Source organism: Carcharodon carcharias, chromosome 21 (assembly GCF_017639515.1).
Source record: "Carcharodon carcharias isolate sCarCar2 chromosome 21, sCarCar2.pri, whole genome shotgun sequence".
NCBI lineage: Eukaryota > Metazoa > Chordata > Chondrichthyes > Lamniformes > Lamnidae > Carcharodon > Carcharodon carcharias.
Window position 1 is genome coordinate 1998206 of NC_054487.1, and position 21268 is coordinate 2019473.

The window sequence follows — 21268 nt, forward strand, 5'->3', positions numbered from 1 at the left end:
CTGAGTATTTCCATCATTTTCTGCTTTTATCTCTGGTTAAAGACGTTGCCCCTGAATTGGACATTGGATTTATTGGTGACTAATTTACATTGATTCTTGTCTATCTGCAAATGGAAACATCTTCCAAACCCCTTTCCAAAATTAATGGCTTTGCTGAGATCAGCCCTCACCCTTTTCTCCACAGAAAGGCTTTTTAACCTGTTCAATCTCTTTTGAATGAGATAAATTTCCAATTTTAGGATAATTCCAGTAAACCTTTCTTGCATCTTCTCCAGTGCTTCTAGATCCATCTAATTATATAAAGAGGGAGCTAATCTGAGACTTCAAACTCATCATTTCCCCCAAATGCCTGTATGTTAGAAGGATCAGTATTGCAGTGGGAGAGAGGACTATGGTTTCAAGCTTTGATTTCCCAATCTCTCTTTCAACCATTTTCCCACGAGCAGGACTTAAGCTGAAATTAACACATCCAATGAAAAGATTTAGAAAGTGGTGTGTTACTTTTATATGTGACTAACTCACTCTTGCATTCTGTAAATCCTGCTCGGAGGTTTTGTGAATGGGATATCATCTACCTGCGATTTCCTAAGCCCGTGCTTGTGGGAGACTTGGCCCCTGTTGCAGTATCTGCATCCCAGAGATGGCCAGTAACCCGCTGATTGAAAGGGAAATTGCCACTTTTCCCTGCTGGCTGTTGGAGAGCAAATAATTGCTGCTTTCTATTTTTCCCTGTCTCACTCGCTGCTGGGCTGAGGAAGAGCAAATAGTTGATGGGCTTGTTTGAATCCAATAACTTAATAGGTTTCTAATGGGTTAGATGTAAGTACATGGGAGATGTAATTGTTTTCTAATTAGAAGCTAAATGGCAGCAGGGGGACAGCTTCATAAATCAATGAAAGGAGCAACACTCCCACTGAATCTCAATCAGGGAAATGCAGCAACATGTAAATGGTAAGAAAATATTTAGTGATACAAGTGTTGCCGAATCAATTTCATGAAAATGTCTGAACAGCATTAGCAACCCCAGCACTGACAGAGTTCAATCAACACAACCATTAAATACTGAAAAGCTCAGCTCTTCACAAATGCTGCTTTGCCTGCTGAATATGAACAGAATCCTCTGGGTTTATTTTACTATCTTTTTATATATGTAAAAAGTCTCCAAAGAAACTATAAAAAATTGTTAATAGTAACTTTGTTGCAAGTCACTAGAGCGGGGTATTGGGAAAAGTTTTCAATAAGCTATAATTACACCTCAACTAAACTTCATTAGCTACAGTACTACCACTACATAAAGTTAATGGAAGCTCCCTAGACAAGTGGTGGTCTAGCAAACAGAAACTGTTCACACTTGTGGTGAGCAAAATGAATTGATTTCAGCGCATTGCACACTCTCGCCTGGGATTGAATTTATCAGATGTCACTTATTTTCGTGGTAGGTAAGCATTAAAATCGCTGCACCACAGAAACAGGAAACTGCACAAAGGCCCAATGGGCTTCACTAAAATGTTAAAGTGGTGACGTCATGCAGCAGCACTTTGGGTCTTTGTTTTGAAGAAATGGAATTCGGCTGTTCTCATTAGGAATGCTGGAGACAGACTGATCAACAATGTCATCATCAAATGGCACAGCGCAGTAAGAGGCCATTCGGGCAATCATATCGGTGTCCATTTTGTACAAAGAGCTTTCCCGTTAATCTCAATTTCGTTGCCTCTTTCCATAACCGTTTTTTTTACTCCCTTGCAAGTCATTGTCCAATTCCCTTTTGAAAACTCTGAGTTAAGAAAAACAATATTGAAATAGGTGAAGGAGCTTCTGCAGTGCCTCTGCATCAGCGTGTGACAATTAACAAAGTTTCCCTGACCCAATTTCCCCAGCGTTCTCTAATTCCATTCGTCTGCAAGGATTCACAAAAGTTATAGCTAGAAATGGAAGAAAAGCAGTGCGAGGTTGGTGTCATACTTGCTTTCTGGGTGTTTGTCTTTCCTTAGAGACTTGCTTCCTGTCACTCTCGGTCTGTGTGTGTTCTTGTGTGTGTGTCAACATGGTTCAGTTCCCCATTTTTACCATCCAAACATTATTCACGTTAATTGTGTAGCTTCATATTAAGATGGTACAGAGAACAAAAGGAGCGGATTTAAAATATACAAGACAGGTTTCCTTTCTTTTTTTGACTGGCGACTTTTCAGCTTCTAAGGGTAGGGGCGGTACAAAGTGGAGAATGATGGGAATTGTCACTGAGCAACAATTAAACAGGCAGACACCGAGACCTTGTGGTCGAGTGGCTAAGGCAATGGACACATCGAGAAAATAAGTTTCTAAAAACAAATAGTCCAAACTCAAATCACTCGGACAATAGGAACTGTTTACATTGCTGTCAGGTGTCGCAAGGAACAGGAAAATAAAAGTTCCATCATAAATGTTACAGGAACGGATAGGTTATAATCACCAGGAAAGGCTGAACAGCCTGAAACCCTTTTCTCTGGAAAAGAGAAGGCTGAGAGATGACCTGATAGAAATGGGATGCTTTGTCCCTGTTTCTTCGACGATTCGAGGTGAAATTTATTCACTCAGCTGCAGGTTTACATGTTTTGAATCTGCATCAAACAAACAATGAAATGTTTAGAGATATAGAAAGAAAGGTTCTACATTGAAATGGAATTCTTAAAGTCGTATATTGTCATCTGCTAAATGAATAACTTTTATCAAACTCTCTCTGTCATTAGTTTACAACATTGACTGCACTTCAGCAAGATTTCATTGGCTGTAAAACGCCTCCCGTTTTTATGAGTTGGTGAAAGGCACTGCTTAAATGTAAAGCTTTCTTTCTCTTCTTTCTTTCTGACTGTCAATCTAGATTAACAATCATATGGAATGGTGAAGTGTATCTGTACCTTTCAGTGTCTACTCCACTCTCTGTCTCTATCTGTCCCTCTTTTTCCCTGTATACCTGTCTCGCTCTCCTTCACTCTCTTAGTCCCTCTGTCTGTGTCTCTATCTCTGTTCACTCTTGTGCTCTTTGTTCCCTCTATTCTCTCGCTGTCTGTGCGCAACCAAAATTCACTTGAATGATTCCTGAGATGAGACGGTTGTCCTAGGAGGAGAGATTAAGTGAGATGAGTCTGTTCTCACTGGAGTTTAGAATAATGAGAGGTGATCTCATTGAACAGTCCGACATTCTGAGCCAGCTTGACAGTAAACATGCTAAGAGGCTGTTTCCCCACGGCTGGAGCGTCTAGAACTGGGCTCACATTCTCCAGATAATGTGTCAGCCGTTTAGGACTGAGGTGAGGAGACATTTCTTCACTCAAATGTTAATGAACGTTATGAGCCGAGAGGTCTGTGGATCCTCAGCCGATGAGTATATTGAAGGCTGAGATGTTTAGATTTTTGGTCTTTAAGGGAACGAAAGGGCATCAGGATAGGGTGGGAAATTCGTGTTGAGATTGGGATCCACCTTGATCTTATGAACTGGAGGAGGAGGCTCGAGGGGGCGAATGGCCAATTCCTGTTCGTTTTTTGATCCTGTCAATGTTCTATGTCAGTGTAAATACCATCAAGGGGATGGAAAACAGCAGGTTGAGCGTGGTATACTGGCCGAACGGCCTCAGGTGCTGGATTCAGATTTCAGTCTCTGTGGAACCGCTGTCAAAGTTATAGGTGGTTCACCTGAGTCACTTTGGGTGCTCTCTTCTGACGAAAAAGTGCCAGCACAAAGTGAATGTGGGAGTGTATTGGGTTTAATTTTAACTGGAAGAAGGAGGAGAAGCAAAACAAATATTAATTGATTTTGTGAGAATGCACAGTAGTGGAAGTACTTGAGTTGCTCTTCCAGACAGCCAGCACGGACACAATGGGCCGAATGCCCTCCTTCTTTGCTGCAGCCATCTGTGCTCAAATACCAACAACATTAAACTATCCATAGGACCAGTCATCGTCGCTGAGTGGATAAGGCGATGGAGTTCAAATCCATTGGGGTTTCCGCATCTCATTATTTCTGCTTTTAACTCTGTGTCTACAGAGTTAATTATCAGTTACGTTGAATCAAATCCATCGAGAAACTCGGGAGCTATTTCCGTTAATTGATGAAAGCATTCACGAAATTTCCAGTCCGAAATGGAACAAAAACGGAGCCAGGCTGATGCCCTTCTTGCTTTCTGGGTGTTTGCCTCTCCTTAGAGACAAACCCTTGCCCTCTGTAACTCTCAGTGTATATGTCTGTCTGTTTTCCTCTGTGTGTGTCAATGTGGCTCAGTTCCCCGAGAGATTGAAAACAGTTTTACCATCAAAAACTTTATTCACGTTAGTTGTGCAGCTTCATATCAAAGTGTTGTAGAGAAAAATATCAGGATGGAAGATGCAAGAGGGGTTTGCAATGTTTGGCATGAGGTGCAGCCATGAAGCAGAGGATTCAGCGAGAAGCTTTTTTCTCATTTAACACAAGATTTGGAACTAGATCTGGGAGATATTTGTATCGGTGCAAACAGTAAAATCTCCTCTATAAATCTACAAGATTCTGAGGAAGCTTGACAGGTTAATGTAAAGAAGATGTTTCCAGTAGTGGGGAATCTTGATTCAGTAGGCTCATTTTTGGGATGAAGAGGCTGACTTATCAAAAACGGTGAAACAGGTTAAGCCTTTATTCATTAGAGTTTAATAAAATGATGGGTGATCTTATTGAAACGGACAAGATTCTGAGGAGGCTTGACAGGGCAGATGTAGGGAAGATGTTTCCACTAGTGGGGAATCTCGAACTAGGGGACATAGTTACAGAAAAAGGGAGCACTCATTTAAAACTGAGATGCGAAGGAATTCCCTCTCTCAGAGGATAGTAAATGTCTGGAATTCCCTACCCCAGAGAGTTGTGGTGGCTAGATCACTGAAAGTATTTAAAAGAGGACGTAGTTGGATTTTTAAAATATCAGGGAGTTGAGAGCTATGAGGAGCGAGCACAAAAGGGGAGTTGAGACCTGGAGCAGATCATCCATGATCTTATTGAACGGTGGGGCAGGCTTGAGGGGCCAAATGGTCGACTCCTGCTCCTTTCCCTTATGTTCCTATGTTCGTTTGAAACGTGTCTCTGGTGAAAGGGGCCGGAAATAAAAGGCACAGATAACATCGGTAATCCAGGTCGTAAGCTTTGCATGCAGTTTCCTTGATGGTCTATTGGTCAGAATTTAGTGCTTTCACGGCTGCTGCCAGGGTTCGATTTCTGGTCAAGGGGTAGTAATTTATTGACCTTGTGCAAACTGTTAAAATGAGCTTGAATAATTTACTGATTAAAAGCGAGAGATGCAAATCATCATATTCTCAGTGGCGTGAGCGCTTGTGTTCTGCATCAGAGTTGGAAATGTCATTCAGTCGCAACCGGTTGAGAACAAACACAGAGATGAAGATAAGGAATGAGGGAAGGGCTGTAATCGGCTACAACGCATGGACAATAGAGATGGTGGTGTATGACGAAATATAGCGGTATTGGGGGAGATTTTATTGTTGATACCGATACAAATATCTCCCAGAACTGCTTGCAAATCTCATGTTAAATGAGAAGCAAACTTGTTGCTGAATCTTTCACTTTTTAGCTGCACCACCTTCTAAACATTGCAAACTCCTAATATAAAAGCAAAATACTGCGGATGCTGGAAGTCTTACACAAAAACAAAAATAGCTGGAAAAACTCAGCAGGTCTGACAGCATCTGTGGAGAGGAATACAGTTGACGTTTCGAGTCCATTTGACTGACTCTTCAACAGAACTCATGAAGAATCATAAGGACTCGAAATCTTAATCCCGTCTTCCTCTCCACAGATGCTGTCAGACCTGCTGAGTTTTTCCAGTTATTTTTTTTATTGCAAACTCCGACTGCGTCTTCCATCCTGATATTTTTCTCTGTAACATTTTGATAAGAAACTGCACAACTAATGTGAGTAAAGTTCGTGATGGTAAAAATGTGTTCAACCCCTCAGGGAACTGAACCACATCGACACACGTAGAGGGATACACACAGATTTATACACCGAGAGTGACAGAGGGCAAGGGTTTGTATCCAAGGAGAGACAAACACCCAGAAAGCAAGCATGACACCACCTGGCTCCGTTTTTGTCGCACTATGACTGCAAGTTTTGTGAATGTTTTCGTGAATGAACGGAAATAGGAAAATCCCCTTGGATGCTTTAGTACTTGGATGGATTTGATTGAGTCTAACCGAGAATTAACTCTGTCGGTACAGAGTTAAAACCAGGAATAATGAGCAGCGGGGAAACCCCAATGGATTTGAACTCCATCACCTTAACCACTTGGCCACGGCGACTGGCCTTATGGACAGGTTAATGTTGCTGGTATATAAGATGGCTGCAGCACAGAAGGCGGGCTTTCGGCCCATCTTCTCCGTGCTGGCTGTCTGGAAGAACAAGTCAGCTACTTCCACTGCCGTACATTCTCACAAAAGCAATTAATATTTGCATTGCCTCTTCTTCTTCTCCCGGTTAAAATGAAACCCAATATACGCCCGCGTTCACTTTGAGCTGGCACTATTTCTTCAGAAGAGAGCATTCAAAGTGACCCACAGGTGAACCACCTATAACTTTGGCAGCGGTTCCACAGAGACTGGAACCTGAATCCAGCGCCTGAGGCCGTTCGGCCAGGCTACCTCTCTCAACCTGCTGTTTCCCGTCGCTTTGATGGTTTTCCCACTGAAACAGAACATTAAAAACATCGAAAAAGGAACAGGAATTGGCTATAAGCCTCCTTGAGCCTCCGCTACCATTTATTAGATCATGTCAGATCCCGAAAATCAACACCAATTTCCCATCCAATCCCGATAGTCCTTCATTCCCTTAAAGTCCAAAACTATATTCACCTCAGCCTTCAATATACTCGTCGACTGAGGATCCAGAGACATGTGGGCTACACAATTCGAAAGATTCACAAGCCTTTGAGTAAAGAAATGTCTCCTCACCTCAGTCTTAAATGGCTGACACATTATCTGGAGAATGTGAGCCCAGTTCTAGACGCTCCAGCCGGGGGGAAACAGCCTCTCAGCATGTTCACTGGCTCAGAATGTCAGACTTTTCAATGAGATCACCTCTCATTATTCTAAACTCCAGAGAGAACAGACTCATCCCACTGAATCTCTCATCCTCATCTCAGGAATCAATCCAGTGAATCTTGGTTGCACACAGGCAGTGAGAGAATAGAGGGAACAAAAAGCACAAGAGTGAACAGAGATTGAGACACAGACAGAGAGACTGAGAGAGTGAAAGAGACCGAGACAGATATACAGAGACAAAGAGAAGCAGACAGAGGGAGAGAGAGGGCTGGACACAGAAAGGAACAGATACACTTCACCATTCCATATGATTGTTATCTTTAGTTTGACAGACAGAAAGAGAGAAATAAAGATTTACATTAAAACAGAGCCTTTCACTAATTCAGGAAAACGGGAGGCTCTTTATTGACAATGAAATCTTTTTGAAACGTGGTCACTGTTGTAATCTAATGACAGACAGAGTTTGATAAAAATGTTGATTCAATGGATGACAAAATACAATCTTAAGAATTCCATCTCAATGTTGAATCTTTCTTTCTATCTGTCTAAACATTTTATTGTTTGTTTGATGCAGATTCACAGGATGTAAACCTGCAGCTGTGTGAATAAATTTCACCTCAAATCCCTGACGAAACAGGGCTAAACATCCCATTTCTGTCAGATCATCTCTGAGCCTTCTCTTTCCCAGAGAAAAGAGTTTCAGGCTGTTCAGCCTTTCCTGGTGATTATAACCTATCCGTTCCTGCAACATTTGTTATTGAGCTTTTACTTTCCTATTCCTTGCGACAACTGACAGCAGTAGAAACATTTCCTAACGCCCGGGTGATTTCAGTTTGGACTATTTGTATTTTAAAATGAATTCTCTCGATGTGTCCATTGCCTTACCCACTTGACCACAAGGACTCGGTGTCTGTCTTTTTAAATGTTGCTCAGTGACAATTTCCATCATCCTCCACTTTGTAGCTGTAACTTTTGTGAATGCTTGCAGACGAATGGAAATTAGAGAACGCTGGAAGTTATAGATGTTTTTTATTCAACTTAGTCGTCAATTAATTGTGCAGGCACACAGTAAAATTCAGGGATGATAAGAAGCGTAGCTGTCAGGATTCCAGCCTACATGTGGAGATCCCAATTCATTCAAACCCGTCACCTTAACAACTCAGTGGAAGACCCAGATTTGCATGAAAGTTGTTTGTATAAAACCATAGACGGCAGCATCAGACGGCCATTCACATGCCGACTGTCTGGAAGAGCAGCTCAGCGACTGTAATTCCACAACCCGCCTTTTCCTACAGCAACTCATATTTATGTCGTTTCACCTCGTTCCTCCTATCAAAGGTAAAAACCGCACACTCCGCTGGATTTCATGTGAGTTGTTAGGTGTTGGTTCAAAAGTACTGCTGCAGATCCTAAAAGGCAGATAGCTTAAATATTTGGCAGCAGTGAGATTCGAGCCCACGGCTCCATAGAAATTGGAGTCTTAATCCAGTGTCTTAGACCGCTTGGCCACGGTAGTCCACCTTAGTCTTAATTTCCTTCAATAGTATTGCCAACGAAATTGAACAGCAGCAAAGGAGCAGGGGTAAGTCATTTCGAAACTTGAAATAACTCCACGAGTTAATCAGATCATCTTGCATTTTGTAACATACAGAAATCATCTCTACTGCTAAATTCTTTTTTCAATGTCTCATTGTTTCGATGTTTCCAATGTTTCTTTTTTTTCCTGTGTGACTGTGCGTGTTTGCTCAATGAAGTGTTGGTAATAGGTAATGAATTTGTATCTATTGACTGAGAAAAATGAGAAGATGATTGGTCAGGATAAACATTTTTTGATAATTCGATTTGACATCAACTATTTCAAAAATTTTGAAAACTGTAAAAAGCTTCAGAATCCAAATCTTCATGTCATTGGGTCAGGGAAGCTTTGTTAATTTTCACACATTATGCATGTAGACTGCAGAAGTTCCTGCACCTCTTTCAATAGTGTTTTTCTTAACTCAGAGTTTTCAGAAGGGAATTGGACGATGACATGAAAGGGAGAAAAATAATCAGGGTTATGAAAAGAGACAAAGAAGTTGAGATTAACTAGAAATCTCTTTGTACAAAACTGACATAAAAATGATTGTCTGAAAGGCCTCCTGTAGAGCTGTATCATGGCATGTTGACATTGTTGATCAGTCTGTCTCCAGCATTCCTAATGAGAACAGCCGAATTCCATTTCTTCAAAACAAAGACCCAAAGTGCTGCTGCATGACGTCACAGCTGTACATTTTAGTGAAGCCCATTGAGCCTTTGCACTGTTTCCTGTTTCTGTGGTGCAGCGATTATCATTCTTGTCTAACATGTGAAATGTTCTCTGGTTCAAAACTGGGCAGAGCCATTATCAAAATCTGTGGGTTCACGTTGCAGCCACGTGGCCTGGTCAGTGTTTATCCCTCAACCAACCGCACATGGTCTGCTCATTGTGACGTCCCTGGTTTTGGCTGTTTCCTGAGCGGTGATTGGCTGCCGTGTTCCCTGCATTACATCAATAGCTCCACTTCAATAAAAGCAAAATACTGCAGAAATCCGGAAAAGGAAACAGAAAATGCAGGAAAAACTCAGCAGGTCTGACAGCATCTGTGGAGAGAGAAACCAGCTGAGTTTTCCAACATTTTTTGTTTTTATTTCAAAAATGTACTTAATTGGCTGGAAAGTGTTTTGAGACATCCACTGGTCGGGAATAGCGCTATTAAAATGCAAGTCTGTCCTTCTTTAATTATCTTAACTCACAGTCCTCTGGTTACTGAGCCCCGTCAGTGTAAACAGTTCCTCCCTATCGGCTCTATCAAACCGCCTCGTCCACGTTGCCCCCACCCCCATCATTTTGAACAGCTCCATGAAATCTCCGTTGAACCTTCTTTGCTCCAAAGAGGACAATCCCGGTGTCCACAAACTCTCCATAAAACTGAATTTCCTCATCTCTGGACATGATGCAAGACGGAGGATTGAGAGAAGATTTTGGACAATATTGTCAGTTGGCAGATGGGAAACTGGAGAAAGAACCAAAACAGAAAACCCAGTCTCCAGCTTTGTGAATCTTCAGAAAGACTTTGGGAACCGGAATTAGGGGTGAATGAAGGGTGAACTGTCCGACTGACCAGAGACAGTCAAGGTGTGCTTTCCCTTCTTTCAGACGCTGGAACATTGACTCTGATGTTATCAGTGAAATTAACTGATCTGAGACTTTGAAGGGATTCTCGTTACTGCACATCAGGAATTCAAACCAAATTTCGGCTTCAGGACAATCAGAATACTTGGTAACAGTCAAGACACCGAAAGGCTCGAAGGGAGACGGCTCCGGTTGTCGGAGATCTGGTTCCCGGTGACAGGGATGTGTCTGCAGTGGGTGGGATCAGACTGTTTCCATGTATCCACAATGAATGTCCCAACATTTATTTTGGAAGAGTAAAACTGAAAGAGAATAGTTGACATTCCATTCGCCGCAATCTGAAACTTTAACTCACTGACACGCTAGCTGCATTCTTAACGGTCCTTGTGGCGCAATCGGTTAGCACATTTGGTTGTTAATCGACAGTTTGGTGGTTTGAGGCCACCCAGGAGCGAAGCTGTTACTGTTTACTCCCCTTCATTATCACACAGTTTCTGGATGTCATTGGGTCCTTGAACTGAATGTCAAGACTCCAGAAATGTTGCCAGCTCCAATGTTATCCAGTGAGCTCCCAGGCAAGTGGCTTTTTTTCGAATATTCGTTTCAAATGTAATGGGAAAACAATTAGGCATACCATGTACCGGTATCCAACACACTGGAAATCGATGAAGTTATTGGATTCAAAAAAAACCATCAATTCTTCCCTCTTCCTCATTTCCACAGTGAGTGAGACAGGGAAAAGCAGCAAGATAGCAATGTTCCGGTCCCACACTCTCCAATCACTCGCTGCCAGCAGAAAGCAGCGACTGCAGCTTCAGTCAGCGGGTTACTGCCCATCCCTGGAACGCAAGATTCTCCAACCCGGGCCAAACCTCCCAATACACCGAGCACAGGCTCAGGAAAACACAGGTAGATTATATCCTGGTTACTAAACCTCCGAGCAGCATTTACAGATAACCCGAGTGAGTGAGTTACAATTAAAAGTCACATCAACTTTCTAATCTTTTCACTGTAAAATTCCTTCATTTTATTGATTAGCTGACTGTTGTAAATCTGAAAGTGAGCACCATGGGATTTGAGTTATGAGCGACTTGTTTTCCATTGTTTGTCCATCAGGTATGCAACTCAATTTTTGTTGGATGTTGATGCCAATAATTTCAAAATGAGCACACAAAGCAGGTAAGTATTGAATCCAGTAGAAAATCCTGAGGAAAATCGAACACAGTATTTGGAAGGAGGTGCAGCTAGGAAGTGGAAGATGTGAATGATGTTATTGATGATTGAGAGGAATGCATTGCAACTTTGGGGCATTTGTCGGCCGATTACGTTCCACACTTTAAAATTCCGACCAAGCTGAGGGATCAGGTGGAAAGCAACAAAACCATCCATGTATGCTGGGATACGGAACAGCTTCACACATTCCCGGCTAGCTTAGTCGGTAGAACATGTGACTCTTAATCGTGGGTTCGAGCCCCAAGCTGGGTGCTGTTTAAAAATCTGAATAACCGTCGTACGGACTAGGAACGTTGACCCTGTTTCTCCTTCCAGCTGCTGAACTTTTCCAGCATTTTATGTTTTTGTTTCAGGTTTCCATCATTTGCAGTAATTTGCTTTTATCTTTTTACTTTTACATCTTACTGCTTAAAAAACACCAACTAATCACTGCGGCTCCTGTGAAACTTACTGGTCAGACATTCACCACTGAAAACAACTGACACACATCAAATTGAAAGTAATTTCATTTCGCATGTCTTTCTGCTTCTGTCCCTGCCTCGCCTCCAGCTCTCTCTGCCCGTCCAGCTCCCATGTCAATGAGCTACTTGATGCAGACACAGTCAGTTCGTGGGAATGGGTAAAACTCGTGAGTAAAGAGACACCTGGATCTCATCTTCCTGATTCTCCCAGATTCTCCCACTGATTACATGAAGGTGCACAGTGCCGATTATCCACAGTCACTCTCCTCCTAGTTGTTCAGCTTTGAAATTGATTTTCACATTGGATTTCAATGTGAAGAAAGCAGAGCTGAGATAAGCTTATCAGCAGATGTACTGCTAGAAGGTGCATAACAGGCTGATAATAACAGTGCTCTTTGGAGGCAGTGAGCTCCAGTGAAGGATTGGCACCATTAATGTGTCGCTCATTTAGTCTCGTGACTAATGTCGTGCTGGAAATGATAAGAAAACTCGCTCCGTATTTAGGTTTCAAAACAGCCGAATACAAGGTAAGAAAGTGCATCTCGCTCGAGTGGGTTACAAAATGGCAGAATGACTCGTGCTGTTGGGAAACATAAAATTATAGAAAGTCACAGCACAGAAAGTGGCCATTCGGCCGGGCATGCTGCTTTCAAAGAGCAGTAGTGATTGGTTGATCCATCAGGAGTGATATTTGTGCCAATGCAAACAGTAGGCAGCAAACTTAGTACTGCTCCCACCCTTATGTTGCTTCACACCAACAGTTCTATGGTCAGTGCCTTGCAAACAGCCCTTCTTCTCTTCCCTTCGCTGATACTCACGAGTGTGATGTTTTCCCGATCTGAGGCGAAACTTAAACTCTCACTCCTCTGATTATGCTGGAGTTTTTAAACGTTTTTAATCAATGAGTGAACAACACTCGTTTCAACAAATACAATATATCGACATTTCCTGACTGGGAATCGAACCCGGGTCGCGGCGGTGAAAGCGCCGAATCTTAACCACTAGACCACCAGGGAAGCTGTACCGGCATTTTTCGATTCGGCATATCTACGCTGTTTTTGCCTATTGTTTTTCAGTTCAGATCTCTTTCAGCACAAAACTGCTTGTTTACGTTCAAGATAAACGAATTCGTCAGCCAATGAAAACAACAGTTGCTGTGAGCTGGAACATGAAACCGACAGTGAGATGAAATAGTCCCACAAGCTGCACATGCGTAACTTTCAATTTCCAAAACCCTCCACCCTGTTCGCTGAGCAATGATTGGCTGCCGTGTTCCCTGCATGAAAACAATGACTCTCCTTCAGAAAGTACTTCAATAAAAGCAAAATACTGGAAATCTGAAATAAAAACATTAAACGCAGGTATAACTCAGCAGGTCTGACAGCGTCTGTGGAAACAAAACCTGCTGAGTTTCTCAAGCATTTTCTGTTTTTATTTCAACAAGTGCTTCATTGGCTTGAAAGTGGTTTCAGACATCCGCTGGTCAGGAAAAGCGCCGTATAAAGGCAAGTTTGTCTTTCCTTCACTATCTTTAAATCCCAATCCTGTGGTTACTGACCCCCGTCAGTGGAAACAGTTTCTCCCTATCTGCACCAACCAGCCGCCCGTCCCCACTGCCCCCACCCACCTCATTTTGAACAGCTCCATGAAATCTCCACTTAAACTTCTTTACTCTAAAGAGAACAATCCCGGTCTCTACAATCTCTCCACAAAACTGAATTTCCTCATCCCTGGACATGTGATAAAATGCTCCTGGGGAACGCCTTGTGACGTCTCATTAGGAAAAAGCAGCTTTATAAATATAAGTTCTTGTTGTAGTCCATACGTAGAAAGAGACAAACTACTCTTTCCTCTTTCATCCTGATATTTTTCACTGTAAAATTGAAATGTGAGGTTGCACAACTAATGTGAATACAGTTTGTGCTCGTAAAAATGTGTTCACCTCCTCGGGGAACTGAACCGCATTGACCCACACAGAAACACACATCGAGAGTGACAGAGGCCTAAGGGGAGACAAATGCCAGAGTGAAATCATGTCACCAAATTGGCTCCGTTTTGTTTTCCATTTCCAACTGGAGATTTGCAGAAGGCTGACAAATGAGAGAACACGGATGTGTTTGGATCGCTTTTCCTCGATTCAAACGATAATTAGCTCTGTCTGTGCGCGGTTAAAATCCGAATTAATGAGAAACGTAGTCGGCAGGATTCGAACTTGTGGGGGGGGTAAACCCAATGGATTTCTAATCCATCGCCTTAACCACTCGGCCACGACTACAGAAGCTGCTCTTTTGTCACTATTATTTGTATGAAATCATGCAATGGTTACAGCGGAGAAAGCAGTCTTTCTGCCCATCCTGTCACTGCCATTACCTGACCTTTTCCCTGGAACCCTGCAATTTATCCTGTCTCTCCTCGTTCTTCCGACCAAACTGGGAAAGAAAGAGTCAGAATGATCCAACCCGGCCACTTACCACCCCATCAGTCAACTCTCCATCATCAGCAAAGTCATGGAAGGGGTCATCAACAGTGCTATCAAGCAGCACTGACTTAGCAATAACCTGCTCACTGATGCCCAGCTTGGGTTCCACAAGGACCACTCAACTCCTGGTCTCATTACAGCCTTGGCTCAAATATAAACAAAAGAGCTGAACTCCCGAGATGAGGCGAAATCAGCATTTGACCGAGTGTGGCATCAAGGTGCCCGAGCACAACTGGAGTCAATGGGAATTGGGGGAAACTCTCCGCTTGTTGGAGTCATACCGAGCACAAAGGAAGATGGTTGTGGTTCCTGGAGGTCAGTCATCTTATCTCCAGGACATCACTGCAGGAGTTCCTTAGCGTAGTGTCTTCGGCCCAACCATCTTAAGCAATAAACTTCCATCCATCATAACATTAGAAGTGGTGAAGTTAGCTGATGATTATACTATGTTCCGCTCCATACCCAACTCATCAGATACTGAATCAGTCCATGTCCAAATGCAGCAAGAGCTGGGTAATCCAGGCTTGGGCTGACAAGTGACAAGTAACATTTGCACCGCACAAGTGTCAGGTAATGACCATCTCCAAAACAAGAGAATCCAACCATCACCTCTTGATGTTCAATGGCATTACTATCACTGAATCCCTCACTATCAACATTCTGGGGGTTCACATTGACCAGGAACTGAACTGGAATAGCCATATAAACACTATGGCTACAAGAGCAGATCAGAGGTTAAGAATCGTGCAACGTGTAACTCACTTCCTGACTCCCTAAAGCCTGTCTACCATCCACAAGGCACAAGTTAGGAGTATAATAGAATAGTCCTCACTTGCTTGGATGAGTGCAGCCCCTGCAATACTGAAGAAGCTGGACACTGTCCACAGCCAAAGCAGTCTACTTGACTGGCACCACCTCCACATCCAGGTTTAGCTGCAAATTACATTGCCTTGAACGTCTGACCAAAGTAAAACACTGCAAACATCAGACCCTGGAGCAAGGCTGACATATTTGCGCAGGTGAGGAACCAACTGAAGCTTTCAGTATTGGTTTCCTTAACACCGATTTCCAAATGGGAATTGTTCAATGGCTTGAAAGCGAAAAAAACAGGGCTGAGGAGAAAGAGAAGGAAATTGTCATTAATTATAAAGCTCTTTGTACAAAATTGACATAGATATGATGTGTGGAAGGTCCTCTTACTGCGCTGTGCTATTTGATGATGACATTGTTGATCAGTCTGTCTCCAGCATTCCTCATGAGAACAGCCGAATTCCATTTCTTCAAAACAAAGACCCAAAGTGCTGCTGCATGACGTCACCGTTTAACATTCCAGACAGCTCCATTGGGATCTTTACAGCGCAGGGTTTAGAGAGGCGAGTGGGGTCATATTCACTTCACATATGATGGAGCTGCGGTTTGATACCTGGCAAGAGCATTTTCCAAGTGTGTTTATTTGAGTGAGTGAAAATTTTTCACCATTTGTGATTTTAACCACATTGATTATCAGTTAATTAGATGGGAATCCATCCAAATACGTCTGTATTTTCTGATTTCCATTCATCTGTCAGCATTCAGGAAATTTGCTTTCGGCAATAGGACAAACACTGAGTCACGTTGGTGACATCCTTGCTTTCTGGGTGTGTGCCTCTCCTTAGACCTCTTCCACTCTCGGTGTATATCTCTGTGTCTGTTCCTCTGTGATTGTCAATGAGGTTCAGTTTCCTGAGGGGGTGAAAACTTTTTTAATGTCGCAAACTTAATTCACATTAGTTCAGGTTAAAATGTCGATGAGAAAAGTATCAGCGTGAAAGGTAAAACAGGAGACTGGCCCTTTCTATATATATCCTACAACAACAACAACTTGTATATATAAAGCGCCTTTAACCTGTTGAAATGTCACAAGGCGTTCCCCGTGAGCATTTTATCTCAAAGTGTGACACTGAACCTCATATTTGGTCAGATGACTAAAAGCTCAGTCAAAGGGGGAGGCTTTAAGAATTGTCTCAAAGGAAGAAAGTATCGATTTCATGTTCCAGCTTACAGCAATGGTTCTTCTTATTGGTGAAGAAGTCACTTGTGTTCAACCGAACACAAGTCCAGTGACTCGGGATTGACCCTTCCGTTGGACCAACAGCGAATAGGGTGGAGGGTTTTGGAAACTGAAAGTTGCACATGAGCAGCTTGTGGGACTATTTCACTTCACTGTCCATTTCATGTTCCAGCTCACAGCAACCGTTGTTTTCATTGGCTGACGAAATTGTTTATCTTGAACCTAAACAGACAGTTTTGTGGTCAAAGAAATCTGAAATGAAAAACAATAGGCAAAAGCAGCGTAGATAAGCCAAACCGAAAAAACTTTCGTGTAACTTGCTTGGTGGTCTACTGTTTAGGATTCGGTGCTCTCACTGCCGCAGCCCAGGTTCAATTCCCGGTCCAGAAATGTCTATTTATTGATTTTTTTTGAAACGAGTGTTGATATCTCATTGATTAGAAACGTTTAAAGGCTTCACCATAATCAGAGGAGTGAGGGTTTAAATTTCGCCTCAGATCTGGAAAACATCACACTCGTGAGTGGCAGTGAAGGGAAGAGGAGAGGAGAAGGGCTGTTTACAAAACAAAGTACCTTCTTGCAGTACATCTGCTGAACAACATAAGCTTATCACAGCTCTGCTTTCTGCACATTGCAATCCAGTGTGAAAATCAATTTCAAAGCTGAACAACGGGGAGGAGAGTGACTGTGGATAATCGGCACTGGGCACATTCCTGTAATCAGTATCTGGGAGAACCAGAAAGATGAGATCCAGGTGTCTCTGTACCCTAGAGTTTTACCCATTCCCACGAACTGACTGTGTCTGCATCGAGCGGCTCATTAACCTGGGGGCTGGACGGGCAGAGGGAGCTGGAGGCGAAGCAGAGACAGAAGCAGGAAGAAATGCGACAATAAAGTGCTTTGAATTTGATGTGTCAGTTGTTTTCAGTGGTGAATGTCTGGCTTGTAAGTTTCACAGGAGCCGCAGTGATTAGTTGGTGTTCTTTTTTAAGCAGCAAGATTTAAAAGTAAAAAGATAAAAGCAAATTACTGCAAATGATGGAAATCTGAAACAAACACAGAAAATGCTGGAAAAGCTCAGCAGCTGGAGGGAGAAACAGAGTCAAAGCTTTCAGACCGTACAACTCTTAATCAGATTTTTAAAAAGTTACAACGCCCAACGTGGGGCGCAAGCCCACGACCCTGAGATTAAGAGTCTCACGCTCTACCGACTGATCTAGCCAGGAACGTGAAAAACTGACTCGTATCCCAACATACATGGATAAACCTATTGCTTTCCACCTGATACTTCAACTTGGTCGGAAGTTTAAAGTGTGGGACATAATCGGCCTACAAAAGCCCCAAGGTTGCAATGCATTCCCCTCAATCATCAATAACATCATTCACATCTTCCACTTCTTAGCTGCTCCTCCTTCCAAATACTGTGTTCGATTTTCCTCAGGATTTTCTCCTGGATTTAATATTTGCCTGCTTTTTGTCCTCATTTTGAAATCAGATTCGCTTCAATATCCAACACAAATTGAATTGCAAACCTGACAGACAAACAATGGAAAACAAGTCACTCGGTAACACAAATCCCATGGTGCTCATTTTCAGATTCACAACAGTCAGCTTTTCAATAAAATGAAGGAATTTTATAGTGAAAAGAATTAAAAAGTTGGTGTGACTTTTATTTGTGACTCACTCACTCGGGTACTCTGTAAATGCTGCTCGGAGGTTTAGTAATCAGGATATAATCTACCCACGTTTTCCTGAGCCTGTGCTCGGTGTATTGGGAGGTTTGGCCCGGGTTGGAGTATCTCGCGTCCCAGAGATGGGCAGTAACCGCTGATTGAAGCTGCAGTCACCGCTTTCTGCTGGCAGCAAGTGATTGGAGAGTGCGGGGCCGGAATATTGCTGCTTTTCTGCTTTTTCCTGTCTCACTCACCATGGAGCTGAGGACGACTTAGTAATTGATGGGTTCGTTTGATTCCAACAATTTCATGGATTTCTAGTGGGTTACAGAGTGGCTCCAAATCTTTTCTCACTGTATTTGACAGAAAACGTAATTTTAAAAAGAAGTTGTTCTTGTGGGAGCTGACTGGACAGCAAAAGACCTGCCACCGTTTTGGGGATGACATCTTGCAGCCCAAGTATCCAATCACAATCCAGAACTGTGTGGCAATGATTGGTGATGAGGGGGAAAAACAGTAAAAACCTTCACCCCTTGGGTGGTTTTGAATCACTAACCTTTCAGTTAACAGGCAAACATGCTGACCAATTGCATCACAGACACTTACACAAACCTGACCGAAAAGGTATCCGAACCAGGGTGTCAGTGAGTCTAATCTTCAGATTGCCACTACCCAGATGGCTATCGCATGCTATCAGTTTTATACTTCAAAAAAAAGGGTGAGACATTCATTATGGATTCATGGAAACAGTCTGGTCCCACCCACTACAGACACATCCAAGTCACCGGGAATCAGCTCTCCTACAACCGGTGCCATTTCCCTTCGAGTCTTTCATTGTCTTGTCTGTTACCAAGTATTCTGATTGTCCCGAAGCTGATATAAGGTTTGAATTCCTGATGCGCAGTAACGAGAATCCTTTCAATATCTCAGATCAGTTAATTTCACTGATAACATCAGAATCTATGTTCCAGCGTCTTAAAGAAGGGAAAGGTGCCTTGACTTTCTCCAGTTCACCCTTCATTCTCATTGGATTCCATTCCTCAAAGGGGATTTTCATTTCCCTCTTGAGCTCCCTGACCTCATCTGGCAACATCTTTGGATTGAGAGGCTTAATTAACATTTCAGATGCAGTGCAGTTCTAATTAAAGGCAACAGACCTGAAATGAAAACGATGTCTCTCTCTCCACAGACGCTACCAGATCTGCCGAAAATTCCAACATTTTCTGTTTTTATTTCAGATAGCCAGCATCTGCAATGCTTTTCTTTTCTTTTCCTGATTAGTGAAACATATAAGACTCTGAGACCTTGACAGGGCGGGTTTGGAGAGGATGTTATCTCTTGTGGGAGAATCTAGAACTCGGGATCGCTGTTTAAAAATAAGGGTTCACCCATTTAAAACGGAGATTAGGCGATTTTGTTTCTCTCAGTGGGTCATGAAACTTATGAACTCTCTTCCTGAAAAGGCTGTGGAAGCAGAGTCGATAAATATTTTTAAGGCTGAGGTGGATATATTCTTGGCAAGCAAGGGTGAGACAGATTATTGGAGATAGTTGGGGTACAGATTTCAGGTGACTATCAGATCAGCCTTGATCTTATTAAATGGCAGAGCAGGATTGAGGGGCCGAATGGCTACTCCTGCTCCTTTTCCTTATGTAGTGCTAAGAATGTGGAACCCATTACCAGTAGATTTCGAGATCATGTCTGAGCTGAAAATGTGTCGGTAATTCACACTGTACAGATTGTTTACCATCTGGAATTGGAAAGGGGCTCACTATCATCCCATTTACTGACACAGGAACACAGTCTTGCTGGTGTGAGACCATTCAGATACTTCACGTGTGCAAAGGGCATTATTCAGTTTTCCCACCAGTTAACACCCCAACTTTATAAGTTCAAAGGATTTGATCCACAATCAGAGCATAGAAACGAGCAAGACACGGTTTTAATGTTCCATGAATAGGGGGAAAAGTCACGAGCACACCCCATCTGCTGAGAATGCACTGAGTTCAGATGGAACTGTAGGATTATTATGTCCAGGTGAGAATTGTGGTGGACCCCTGATCAATTTGGCTGCTGCATCATTTGATTCAACAATTTTATGTCTTGCCCCTATGTCACTCATCATATTCTGATTACAGGACATAGGTTTCTGCTCTATAATATGGTGTTACAATGGCGGAGTGGAGGCCCAGGTTTCACTGCGAGACAGAATGTACCCTATCCTCACTCCAGCAGCTAACTGCGCGTGCGCATTTCTGCGTGTGGTGGGGCATGCGCATTTCGTCTGTTTCATGAGCATGCGCAGTGCTGGTCTGTGACTGGAGCTCTTCAGAGCGGGTGAGAGAATGTCGAGCGGAACAAACTCTTTCTTGGACTCGAACTCAAGTTCTGTCGAAGGGTCATGAGGACTCGAAACGTCAACTCTTTTCTTCTCCGCCGATGCTGCCAGACCTGCTGAGTTTTTCCAGGTAATTCTGTTTTTGTTTTGGAACAGTTAGTGTGTGTGTGAGGAGGAATGGAGCCAGCGGAGTGGGCAGGGAGGCTTCATAAAGACACAGTGCAGGCCGCAGATCCCAAATAACAAGGTACCAGTCTTGTGTTTGCGGAGAACGGGCCGAAAAAGTCTGGATTTCTCCCTTCGGCAGTTCCTGGGTAACGGCCGCCACCTTTATAGGGGGCAATGTGCAACAGGGCGCATGCGCGGTCATCCTGGTCCAGGTAGCAGGAGGTGAGAATTTGTGTGAATTTCTATCCTGGACTGACAGGGATGGATTTTGGAAACTCCTTTTGCAGGGGGTTAGAAGCAAACTCAAACCAAGAGAAACGTTTGTCTCTTCTCAATTTATGTTCGGGATTGACTGATGGATTTTGTGAACTCTATTTACAGGTTGTTAGAAGAGGAGGGCAAACTCGAGGGAGATGAGAAACCAAAACCAAACATCACGTCAAAATCTGAAAGTCACTTGATTCATCAGGACCTGAATATCACCAGCCTTTGAATGTAAGCTTTGAGTTCCAGGTCATTACCAGTCACTGGGTAAAAAAAACTCTTCCTGGCATCCCCCTTGTGGATCTTGCCCAAAATCTTAAAACTCTGTCCTTTAATTCTTTCATAATCAGCTAATGGGAACAGCTTTAATTTAACTAACTTTCATAATCCTGTACCCCTCTATC

At 42.9% G+C, this 21268-nt stretch overlaps 3 non-coding genes across 3 annotated transcripts; all 3 read right to left on the reverse strand.

Annotated features, from left to right (window-relative positions):
- Nucleotides 1-1158: 1158 nt before the first annotated feature.
- Nucleotides 1159-1299, reverse strand: LOC121293451. The gene has a single exon (XR_005946530.1). It is a non-coding gene; the product is annotated as a U4 spliceosomal RNA (small nuclear RNA).
- Nucleotides 1300-12836: 11537 nt separating this feature from the next.
- On the reverse strand, nt 12837-12908 carry trnae-uuc. The gene has a single exon. It is a non-coding gene; the product is annotated as a tRNA-Glu (tRNA).
- Nucleotides 12909-14083: 1175 nt separating this feature from the next.
- trnas-aga lies at nt 14084-14167 on the reverse strand. Its single transcript has one exon. It is a non-coding gene; the product is annotated as a tRNA-Ser (tRNA).
- Nucleotides 14168-21268: the final 7101 nt, after the last annotated feature.